Source organism: Canis aureus, chromosome 11 (genome assembly GCF_053574225.1).
Source record: "Canis aureus isolate CA01 chromosome 11, VMU_Caureus_v.1.0, whole genome shotgun sequence".
NCBI lineage: Eukaryota > Metazoa > Chordata > Mammalia > Carnivora > Canidae > Canis > Canis aureus.
The window spans coordinates 28,383,851-28,395,367 of record NC_135621.1 but is presented as its reverse complement, the minus strand read 5'-3'; the positions used below and the strand labels follow the sequence as shown (position 1 = coordinate 28,395,367).

The 11,517-nt window shown below is 47.0% G+C and overlaps 1 long non-coding RNA gene across 1 annotated transcript; it reads left to right on the top strand.

The window, feature by feature from the left end:
* Window positions 1-1,099: 1,099 nt before the first annotated feature.
* LOC144323001 (uncharacterized) lies at window positions 1,100-4,504 on the top strand. The gene is made up of 2 exons (XR_013388553.1): window positions 1,100-2,524; window positions 2,707-4,504. It is a non-coding gene; the product is annotated as an uncharacterized LOC144323001 (long non-coding RNA).
* The last annotated feature ends 7,013 nt before the right edge of the window (window positions 4,505-11,517 follow it).

Sequence of the window (11,517 nt, the reverse complement as noted above, 5' to 3'; positions counted from 1 at the left end):
CTTGAACAGCCCCTCAGGTTGTTTCCATTTGAGTGTTAAAGAGCAGAGTAGGGACACCGGGGTGGCTAGGTCGGTAAAGTGTCTGCCTTCAGCTCAAGTCATGATCCTGGAGTCCTGGGATTGAGTCCTGCATGGAGCTCCCTGCTCAGCAGAGGGCCTGCTTCTCCCTCTGCCCCTCCCCCTGCTTGGGCTTTGTCTCTCTCTCAAATAAATAAATAAAATTTTAAAAAAATAAATAAATGGGCAGCCCGGGTGGCTCAGGAATTTAGCGCTGCCTTCAGCCCAGGCTGTGATCCCACGTCGGGCTCCCTGCATGGAGCTTGCTTCTCCCTCTGCCTCTCTCTGTGTCTCTCATGAGTAAATAAATAAAATCTTTAAATAAATAGAGAAAGAAAGAAAGAAAGAAAGAAAGAAAGAAAGAAAGAAAGAAAGAAAGAAAGAAAGAAAGCAGAGTGGCTCTGGAGATAAAGAATTTGAGGACCCCTGGGAGGAGGCAGGAGAACAGGCCCTTTAAATGCTGGGTGACTGGAAATTGCATCTCCAACTGTCAGCCAAAGCTTACATGTGAACATACTTTGACCCAACGAAACCGCTTCTAGGACTTTACCCTCAGGTCAAAGGAAGCTTACTGTACACAGGAATCTGTGAAGATGGATGGGGAACAAAACCATCGCACCTTTATTTTCAGAGACCTCTAGGTGAGATGGAGCCCTTCCTTCACTTACACATGCAGGCAGCAGCCCATGGTAGAACCAGCAGTACCTGTGGCTTTGCTGCCAGCAGAATTGCGTTCAAAGGTATGAAGTCTTTAATAATAAGAAGTATACCTCTATAGCTCATTTTTTTGGGTACTTCATAATGGACTTTATTTTCTAGAGCAGTTTTAGGTTTACATAAAAATGGAGCAGGAACTAGAGTTCCCATATACTTCCTGTATATGAGTCCAGAGTGGACTCTACTATTAACATCCTGCGTTAATTGCTTACCGTTGATGAAGCAACACGTTATTGTTGACTAAAAACCATAGTTAATGATGTAAGGAAGATGTTGGGGTTCAGAGCCCACAGACCAGTAAGAATACCTGAGACATCTTTGGTGCAAAAATGTGTGTGTGTTTTTTTTTTTTTAAGATGTTATTTATTTATTTGAGAGAGAGAGAACAAGCAGGGGGAGTGGCAGAGGGAGAGGGAAAAGCAGGCTCCCTGCTGAGCAGGGAGCCAGACGTGGGGCTCCACCCCAGGACCCTGACATCATGACCTGAGCTGAAGTCAGATGCTCAACTGAGCCACCCAGGGACCCCTAAAGGTGATTTTATTAAAGCACAGGGACAGGACCCATGGGCAGAAAGAGTTACACTGGGTAATGAGAAGTGGCCCATTATATACTTTCAAGTTGGACCGGGGTTAGGGAGAGTGTAAGTCTCTAAGGAATTTTGGAAGCAAGGTTTCCAGGACCTTGAGGGAGCTAGCTATTGTTGGGATAAGGTCATTTCACTGTCTGATAAACCCTTAGTCATGAGACCCTTCAGATGTCTGTCGGTGGGTCATATGCTTACAGGATGATTGCCAACACATATCTTGGGGGGGTTTAGAGATAAAGGAAGTTTCAAAGGAATTTTTTTTTAAGATTTTATTTATTTATTCATGAGAGACACAGAGAGAAAGAGAGAGAGAGAGAGAGAGAGAGAGAGAGAGAGAGAGGCAGAGACACAGGCAGAGGGGGAAGCAGACTCCACACAGGGAGCCCAACGAGGGACTCGATACTGGGCCCCCAGGATCACACCCTGGGCTGAAGGTGGCACTAAACCACTGGGCCACCAGGGCTGCCCAGGAATTTTTATATTAAAGGTAGACTCACAGGATCCTGGGGGTCAGGCTAGAATTGCCTTTTGCCCTTAGCTAAGTATTAACATCAAGGCAGCTGAGTTCTTAGAGGAAGGTCACTCTGCCTGTTTCAAGGTCTTGTCAGTGGGATGTAGGGAGTAAGGAAACTTAAGTTTTCTTTTGCCTTTGTTTCCCACATCAATTAACATGAGGGTGCATGCTTTATGTTGTGCATTGTATGGGTTTTGACAGTGTCTTGCACCCATCATTAGTGTATCATACAGAGAATGTATTCTGTGCTACACAGTCCCTGGGCTTCACCTATTCATCCCTCCCTTTGCCTTCCTGAACCCCTGGAACCACTGATTTGTTTTACTGTCTCTAGTTTTGCCTTTTCCAGAGTGTCGTATAGTTGGAATCACAGTGTGTAGCCTTTTCGACTGATTACTTAGCAGTAATGCATTTATGTTTCCTACGTAAATGGCTTGATAGCTCATTTCTTTTTACCTGTGATAATAGTCCGTTGTCTGCACGTACCACAGTTGTCTATCCACTTACCTGTCGGAGCACATCTCAGTTGCTTAAGTTTGGGCAATTATAAATAAAGCTTCCATAAATATCTGTGTGCAGGTTTTTGTGTGGATGTCATTTTCAACTCGTTTGGATAAATACTAAGGAGGGAACAACTGCTGGACCATACGGTAAGACTATGTTTAGCTTTGTAAGCCACCAAACTTGCAAAGTGTCTGTGCCATCTTGTATCTCCAGCAGCAATGAAGGAAAATTCTTGATGCCCAACATCCTCATCGGTATTTGGTGTTGTCAGTGTTTTGGATTTTAGGTCTTCTTTTTCCTTTTTTTAAACATTTTGTTTATTTGACAGAGAGAGAACACAAGCAGGGGGAGCCAGAGAGGGAGAAGCTCTGAAGGGAGCCCTATTCCAGGACCCCGGGATCCTGACCTGAGCTGAAGGCAGACGCTCAACTGACTGAGCCATCCAGCTTCCCCGGGATTTTAGCTCTTCTAATAAGCATGTAGTGGTATCTCATCGTTGTTCAATTTGCAATTCTCTAATGACACAGGATATGGAGCATCTTTTCATATGCTTATTTCCCATTTCTGCTCCAGGTTTCACTATAAGCTTAGGTGATGCTTTCTATAGGAAGGCTACTTTCCCTCATTATATCAGGTAACCTAGGTGTGCAAGGTATGATTCCCAAACTCAGTAGGTTAAAGCAATGATCACACATCCGTCAGTATTGTGGGCTGCAGCTGATTGCAGCTTGGTAGGACCAGGGCTGCTTTGCTTCCCGCTGTGGGCTTCCAGCTCTGCTTGGGTAGCTCTGTGCCACATGTCTCACATCTTTGGGTCACTGTAGCACAATTAAAAAATATATGTTGATAAATATGTTTTGATATAATTGGTTTCCTTTGTAAACATGGTAGGTTATTCTTTGCATTTTTAAAAAAGATTTTCTGGGATGTGTGGGTGGCTCAGAGGTTCAGCATCTGTCTTTGGCTCAAGGCATGATCCTGGGGTCTGGGATCGGGTCCCACACTGGGCTCCTTGCAAGGAGCCTGCTTCTCCCTCTGCCTGTGTCTCTGCTTCTCTCTGTGTCACTCATGAATAAATAAATGAAATCTTTTAAAAAATAAATAATAAAAAATAAATTAATAATAATCAATAAAATATTAATAAATTTTATTTCATTTCATTAATTAAAAATAATTAATGAAAATAAATAAGATTTTTCTTATTTATTTAAGAGAGAGAGAGCATGAGTGGGGAAGTAGGGGCAGAGGGAGAGGGAGAAGCAGGCTCCTCCCTGAACTGGGAGCCCGAGGTGGGGCTCAATTCCAGGACCCCAAGATCATGACCTGAGCTGAAGGCAGAGAGGCTTAACCAGCTGAGCCACCCAGGCACCCTTCTATGCATTTTTAAATAGTATTTTAAGAGGGGGCTTCTCCAGGCAGCCAGAGGCATGCTTACACAGAGAAGGTTAAGAAATTCTGGTCTAGGGCAGCCCTGGTGGCGCAGCGGTTTGGCGCCGCCTGCGGCCTGGGGTGTGATCCTGGAGACCCATGATCGAGTCCCACATGGGGCTCCCTGCATGGAGCCTGCTTCTCCCTCTGCCTGTGTCTCTGCCTCTCTCTCTCTCTGTGACTATCATAAAAAAAAAAAAAAAAAAAAAAAAGTGTGCTGTTTAATCTCTATGTATAAAAAAAAAAAAAGAAATTCTGGTCTACGGCAACACATGATGCAATCTTGAGTATAATCCTGAGAAACGGGAAAGAACAGACAGTTATCACACAAGGGGAACTGGTTAATTAAACTTGTCTGTATCTTGACAACAGGATACCACAAGGGAAATAAAACTTTATTGTAGAAGAAAAATGAAATAAAACATTCAAATTATAATATTCAGTGGAAAAAGCAGGATATAAAATGTATGGTGTTATCTAATTTTTATTTAAAAAAGCATGAAATATACAGGCATTAATATATATACAAAAGTCTCAGCGGATATTTATGAAATTGTTAATAGTAGTTATATCTGAGTGGTCTTGGGATTTGGGTGATTTAATACTTTTTCTCTGCTCTTGTTTTTATTTCCTGCATTAAATATGTATTCTTTTTATAAGATATAAAACCACATTAAAATTGTTTTTTATTTTCTTAATCAGTTTTCTTGAAGTATAATTTACACACAGTAAAACTCACCGCTTTTAAGTGTACAATTTCATGAGTTTTGACAAAAATATACAGTTGTGTAACCACCACCATCATCAAGTCATAGAACATTCCCAACACCAAAAAAATTTTAAATTTAAAAAAAAATTCTGCTGGGCCCTTTTGCCTCCTCTCCCCACCTCTGGGAACCACTGACCTGCTTTTGGTTACTCTAGTTTTGCCTTACAGTTACTTATTAAAATAAACAATTGATCAGATGCTTAGAGAAGTTAGATAAATTGCCCAAGGTTGTTACCTCCTCCAAGAAGCCTTCTGTGGATTTCTGCCTCTCTATTCTCTTTCTTCCCCATCCTCCCCACCTCATCCAGTGTGTCAGTCCTTCTGTGCTGAACCTATGATGTTCAGGATTGATTCACACTTATCTTTCTCAAGTGTGCAAATGCTTAAGGGCAAGGACTCCACCTTGTTCACCTTTCAAACTCCTATAGCAGCAATAAGGCCATGCATGCTAAACCTTTTACTTACAGCAATTCTGTCTTCCTCGCAATCCTGCAAAGGCAAGTTAAGTGTCTTCTATTGGCTCAGGTCATGTTCTTGGGGGCCCTGGGATGGAGCCCCAAGTCAGGCTCCTTGCTCAGCAGGAGTCTGCTTCTCCCTCTTCTTCTGCCTCTCTCCATCACTTGTGTGTTCTCTCTCTCAAATCAATAAATAGAATTTTTTAATAAAGATTTTTATTTATTTATTCATGAGAGAGAGAGAGAGAGAGGCAGAGACACAGGCAGAGGGAGAAGCAGGCTCCATGCAGGGAGCCTGACGTGGGACTTGATCCCGGGTCTCCAGGATTGCACCCTGGACTGAAGGCAGCACTAAACTGCTGAGCCACCCGGGATGCCCAATAAATAGAATCTTAAAGATTAAAAAAAAAAAAAAAAAAAAAGAAAAGAAAAGAAAAAGAAATCCTGCAAAGGTGCTGGTAAAATTACTTCCAATTAACCAATGAGGCAAAGGAAGCTCAGAGAGGTTAAGCAACTCATCTAAGGCCACACAGTAAGTGGCTGAGCTGGAACTTGAACTGGGTCCCTCTGTGTCCAGAGATGGTGTGCTCAATCACCTTGCATATACCACCCTCTGTAATGGTCAGACCATAGTAGGTAGTAGGTAAGAAGCATCTGCAGAATGCATGGATGGAGTGGCATACAGCTAGCAGGAAAGACATCTTTGGCCTTCTTTGTCAGCTCTTGACCATCTTCCGGCAAACTCCCCTTTCCTTGGACTCCTGAAGCCTAGGGTGGGCAGAGGGTCCCAGAGGAACCGAGGGTGAGGTCTGGAGTGCCTGGAAGGAAAGATCCTCGAGGAGCTGCCAAGTGGGGGAAACAGCCTGCCTGGCAGATGGCATCCGGCTGGCCTCCAAAGAACCTGCTTCCCTTGGATGGCTTGGAAGCCAGGGACCCTCACCAGCAGAACTGAGGGGCAGGTACGGGAGGGGGTGGCCACACCTGGGCCCGGGGATGGCTGGCCAGAGCAGTGCCCTGCACCGAAAACCACCAGGGGCCTGAGGCACGGGAGGTCAGCTAGAATGGATTTTCGTAAGACAGAGAATCAGCCGGGAGCACAGCACCAAGGCTGGGAGCGGGAAGCAAGTCTGGGAAGGATCCCATCCTTGTTCGTGCTGCTGGGGTGGAGGTGAGGACATCCCAGGAATCCATCTCACACGTCTCTGCATGGCTAGCTGCCACTAAGGATGTTCACACTGTGTGAGGTCATCTGGGTGGTAGCACTGCTGAACAAAGTACCACAAGCCGGGGCTGAAACAGCAGAAACGTGTCGTCTCTCATCCGGGAGGCCACAGGCCCAAGATTAAGGTGTGAGCAGGGTCGGTTCCTCCTGAGGGTGTGAGGGAGGACCTGCCCCAGGCCGTCTCCCCGCTCTGGCAGGCTGCTGGCCATCTTTGGCATTCCTAATCACACCTGCAGTGACCCTATTTCCCAATAAGGTCATGTTCTGAGGCCCTGGGGGTGAGGACCCCCAAATGTGAATTTGGGGACACAGTCCAACACGTAACAACCCTGTTACAGAGTGGGGGGTCTCAAAAACGGCCCCTGTAGTGAGGGAGCCCAACTGCTTCCTATCTGTGCTACCGTGGGCAAATGGCCTTTCCACTCAGGCCTCGGTTTTCAGGCCTGTAAAATGGGAACTGTGCTCGCCCTTGACACAGGCTCCAGCTGCTGCCCTTCTGGATCTGCTCTGGTGTTTCTGGCAAGGTTGTAGAACAGGCTGCCCCCAGCCAGGGTCTGAGTGGAGGGGAGCTGGGCAGCCCACTTCCCATGGGGAGCAGGACTCCCTTAACCAGTGGCTTTAGCTGGACCACTTTCCAGCTGCCCAAACACTTTCCTAGGAGCACATTCCCTGCTGTCTGAGAATCTTCTTATCCAACCCTCCCCTGGGGGTCAGACCTGCCTACCTGGCTCCCCCTTCCTTCTCTAGTCCCCTCATGCTGTCTGCTTCTTCGAAGACCCCAATGAACCCCGGGGGTAAGACTAACACATCCCATGAGGGGTGGTCACGAAGACCCTACATACAAAGCAATCTGTGTAAAGTCTGGAAAGTACTGCCTGGCATTTGGTAAATGCTCAATGGAAGTTCACTCGTTCACAGGCATTTAGTCAGTGCCTGCTGTGCGCTAAACGCTGGGGCTGCAGAGATGAGTAAGACCTGCCTCTGCTTTCAAAGAGGTCACAGCCTCTTGGAAGAGATAAACCAAAAGTAGCCCAAAAATCGAGGGCACAATTTTGGGGGGTGAGCATTCTGGAAACGATCTCAGAGAGGTAATTCAGGAGAAGCAAAACGCTGCAAACTGAGGGTGCTCCAGTCTCCATCATTCACAATCCGTCCTGCATCCTGGAGTCGGAGGAGCCATGGTCCTCAAATCCAGACCTGACTGCACCCTCCTCCAGCTGCCTGGCACCCTGGGGGGCACCCAGACTCCTACTGAGGTTCACACACTGCCGCTGGGCTGGCCCCCGCTCCCTGCTCCAGCTTCGGCTCAACCTCACCTACACTCAGGCCAGGTAGACCGTCACGCCAGGCTTTTTCTGGCGCACTTCCTATCTCTACTGCCTCTTTGCTCCCAAAAGGACTTCTACCTGGAATACCCTTCCCTTTGGTGTCATGTAACCACGTCCTTCACATCTATCAGGCATTGGTGGTCACTTCTTCCTGGAAGTCCTCCCTGATTTCCTAAGTCAGAGGTAAGCAGCCCTCTTCTGGGTCCCCTAGCCCCATCCTGGCACTTGTCGCACAGTTCTGCTAGAGCCCAGCCCTCATCTATTTCCCCACAGGACTGTGAGCTGAGGACAGAGACCATGTCCGCATTTTAAAAAAATATTTAATGCATTTATTCATGAGAGACACACACACACAGAGGCAGAAACACAGGCAGAGGGAGAAGCAGGCTCCCTGTGGGGAGCCTGATGTGGGACTCGATCCCTGGACTCCAGGATCACACCCTGAGCCAAAGGCAGATGCCAACGGCTAAGCCACCCAGGCGTCCGTATTTATTTATTTTTAAGATTTCATTTATTTGAGTGAGCGAGAGAACATGCACATGTGTGCACAAGCAGGAGAGACAGAGGGAGAACCAGACTCCCTGCTGGGGACTCCGACATGGGGCTCGATTCCAGGACCCCAAGATCATGACCTGAGCGGAAGGCAGAGGCTCAACTGACTGAGCCACTCAGGCACCCCTCATGTTTGCATTTTTAATTTTATATTATGAAAGATCTCAAACATACACAGAAAAGGGAGAGAAGAGCCCAGTGAAACCTGTGTGCCCATCAGCCCAGGTTACATAGATTCTGTTCCCCTGGCTCCAGCTCTCCCGTTTTCTTCCCTCTCTTGGCTATAATAAAGCAATTCATTCCCCTCCCCCTTATAGACTTCATTGTGCCTCTTGAAGAAATTCAATAAATGGTTTTTAACTCCATAAATGACGGTTTGTTGCAGAGCTTCGTGTAACAGCCCTCCATTGGACACAAGCTTCCTGGCGAACATTTGGGAACAAGAGTGTATTCAAAGGACTGTGACGCATCCATTAAGATGATCAATATGAAGACGGCACAGCCACATGGCACAATGCTTGCGCCAGGAAAAATCCAGAAAGGCAAAGAGCCCAGTGCCAGGTGGTCTCTGTGCTCTCCTTTGGCAGCCAAGGTGCACCTGCCTGGGTTCCCAGCCAGAAGGGAGAAGGTGAAAAGGAAGGTGGGCGTGCAGATGGTGGGATACCCTTCAAAACATTTTTCAGCATCCTTAATGCCATCTTCCCGAGCTGCGATCTGCAAAGCAGTGGCCGGGCAGCCACTGTGAAGCCACCTGAGAGACCAATGGAAGCCATCCGCCTGACAGAAAGCCTCACTGCAGACTTTATGATGAGGGGTCTCTCTGACCTTCTGTGACTGGCCCTCCTGGCTCCCAGAATGGGGGCCACTGCACCGCATGGCTGTGTTTTCTTCCACTGCCTGGGGTCTGGGTTTGGAAAGGTCATGGTGCAGTGGCACAGTGTGATCTGATATTCTGGGCCATGTGTGCACTTCAACACACCCAGTGCCTTGGGTCCCTGCCAGACAGCTCTTCTTATCCTGGGCTCTGGTGGTAGGGCCTGGAGCTCTCTCTGGCTGTTTTACTGGTGATCAAGGTCAGTAGTGGTGGTATCTCTGCTCCTCTGACTTGTCTGGGATTGACTGCAAACCCCAATGTGAACCATAGCGCTGTCCTGGGGAAAACAGGATCCACATCACAACCTGGTTTCCCGGCATGCTGTCTTTTGAGGAGGAGTTCTGTCCATAGCAGATTTCCTTGCCTCACTGATGGAGAGAACGAAGGCAAAAGGAATATAGAAAAAAAACCTAAAAAAAAAAAGAAAAAGAAAAAGAAAAAAAACCTAAATTTCCTTTGCAGTCCACTGACAAGTACTTGGGACACGCAGGGTGACCTTCCTCCAGGGGCTTGGCTGCCTTGGTATTAACTCTTTGCTACAGGCAAAAGGCCATCTTAGCTTGACATGAGTCCAACCTTCAGGGTCCTGTAAAAATCCCTTTGGAGGGATGTCTGGGGGGCTCAGTGGTTGAGTGTCTGCCTTCGGCTCAGGGCCTGATCCCAGAATCTCAGGATCGAGTCTCACATCAGGGTCCCCGCAGGAAGCCTGCTTCTCCCCCTGCCTATGTCTCTGCCTTTCTCTCTGTGTCTCTATCTAATAAAATAAATATTAATAATTAAAAAAATAAAATCTAATAAAAGATTCTATTTATTTATGAATAAATAAATAAAATCTTTTAAAAAAATTCCTTTGGAAGCTTCCTTTCTCTCTACCCCCTAAGACACACATTCACAATCATCCCCCAAGCATGTGGCCTCCTGATATAAGCCTGAAAAGTCTCATGACTAAGGGTTTACTAGACAGTAGTAAATGACTCTTTCCTAACTATAGCTAGCTCCCTCCAGGTCCTGGAAACCTTGCTTCCAAATTCCTTAGAGACTCACAGTCTCCCCAACCCCCTCCTAACCTGAGAGTACATAATGGGCCATTCCTCATGACCCCAGTGCAGCTCTTCCTGCCCACAGGTCCTGTCCCCATGCTTTAATAAAAAAAAAACACCTTTTTTTGCACCAAAGAAATCTCAAGAATTCTCTCTTGGCCGTCAGCTCTGGATCCCACCAATACACCAACATTCCAAAACTACATCACCTGGAAAACCAGACCAGAGGAATTTTGGAAGGAGGACCCACCATAGTGCATTATTTACGTGGTCAGGTGTGGAAGGAGGAGTTGGAGTGGAGAGCAGGAGCCTCAAGTCATGGTCCCAGCTTCCAGGTCACTTAGGAACCTTGGGACAGATGGCAAGTCAACTATCCTCCAGTTGACTCATCTACCAACCTATCTGTTCAGCTCTGACTCTTCAACCAATTGGGTGCCACACACACTTGCTGAGCAGTTTCTCTGGAGCCTGTGAGGAGACCTGGAGCTGCACCGCCACAGTTCCTGCCCTTAGGAAGGTCTCTGCAAACAGGAACTATGATTTTAAATGATCAACACCTGACTGAGGGAGTAACTCTTGGGGCGTGAATAAACACACACACACACACAGTTTCTGGAAAGGACTATCATTTTATAGGAGCCTTAAACAGGAGTAGTTCACTAGTCAAGTGGGAATAGCAGCTGCAAAGATGGAGGCAGGGAACCATGGGGTTTTCTGGGGGTCTTGGAGCAGTTACTCCAGCTGGGCTGTGAAGGGTGTCGGAGGGTCTATTGACCTCACAAGGCTGCCAGCAAAGGCCTTGGAGTCTACCACTGGGGTATTTTTATCTGACAACAAATGTGTGTGCGTGGCAAGCAACTCTTCCATTCTTCATGGATACCAACCGGATGCCCTGTAATTCACTCCATTCTAACAATATGCACCCAGAGGTAGCACCAGACCCCACAGGGTCAGGGTTGAGTCCCATGAGACTGCTCCCTACTTCAGAAGCCTGTTGCAAAGTGGTGGGTCCCCAGGCCACCCGTACTTCTGTCCGGTTTGACTACAAAGTGGGGGTCCTCATTACCCTCTCCTCAGGTTCCATGATTTGTTGCTATAAGAGCTCACAGATCCCAGGGAAATAGTTACTTTGCTGATTTATTAAAAAGGATATTATAAAAGATGCAAATGAACTGCCAGATGAATAGGTCCATAGGGGGAGATCTGGAAGGGTCCAAAGAGTACAGGAGCTTCTGGGCTCAAGGAGTTTGGGGTGTGCCACCACCCAGCACGTAGATGTATTGGCCAACCCAGCTCTCCAAATCCCCTTGTTTAGGGTTTTGCAGAGGTTCCATTACACAGGCACAATAGGTTAAATCGTTGGCCATTAAATCACAGTGATTGATTTAATCAATTAGAGGGGGTGGCTGAAAGTTCCAACCCTCTAATCCCATGATTGGATCCTCCGGCAAGCAGCCCCCACCTGAAGTTA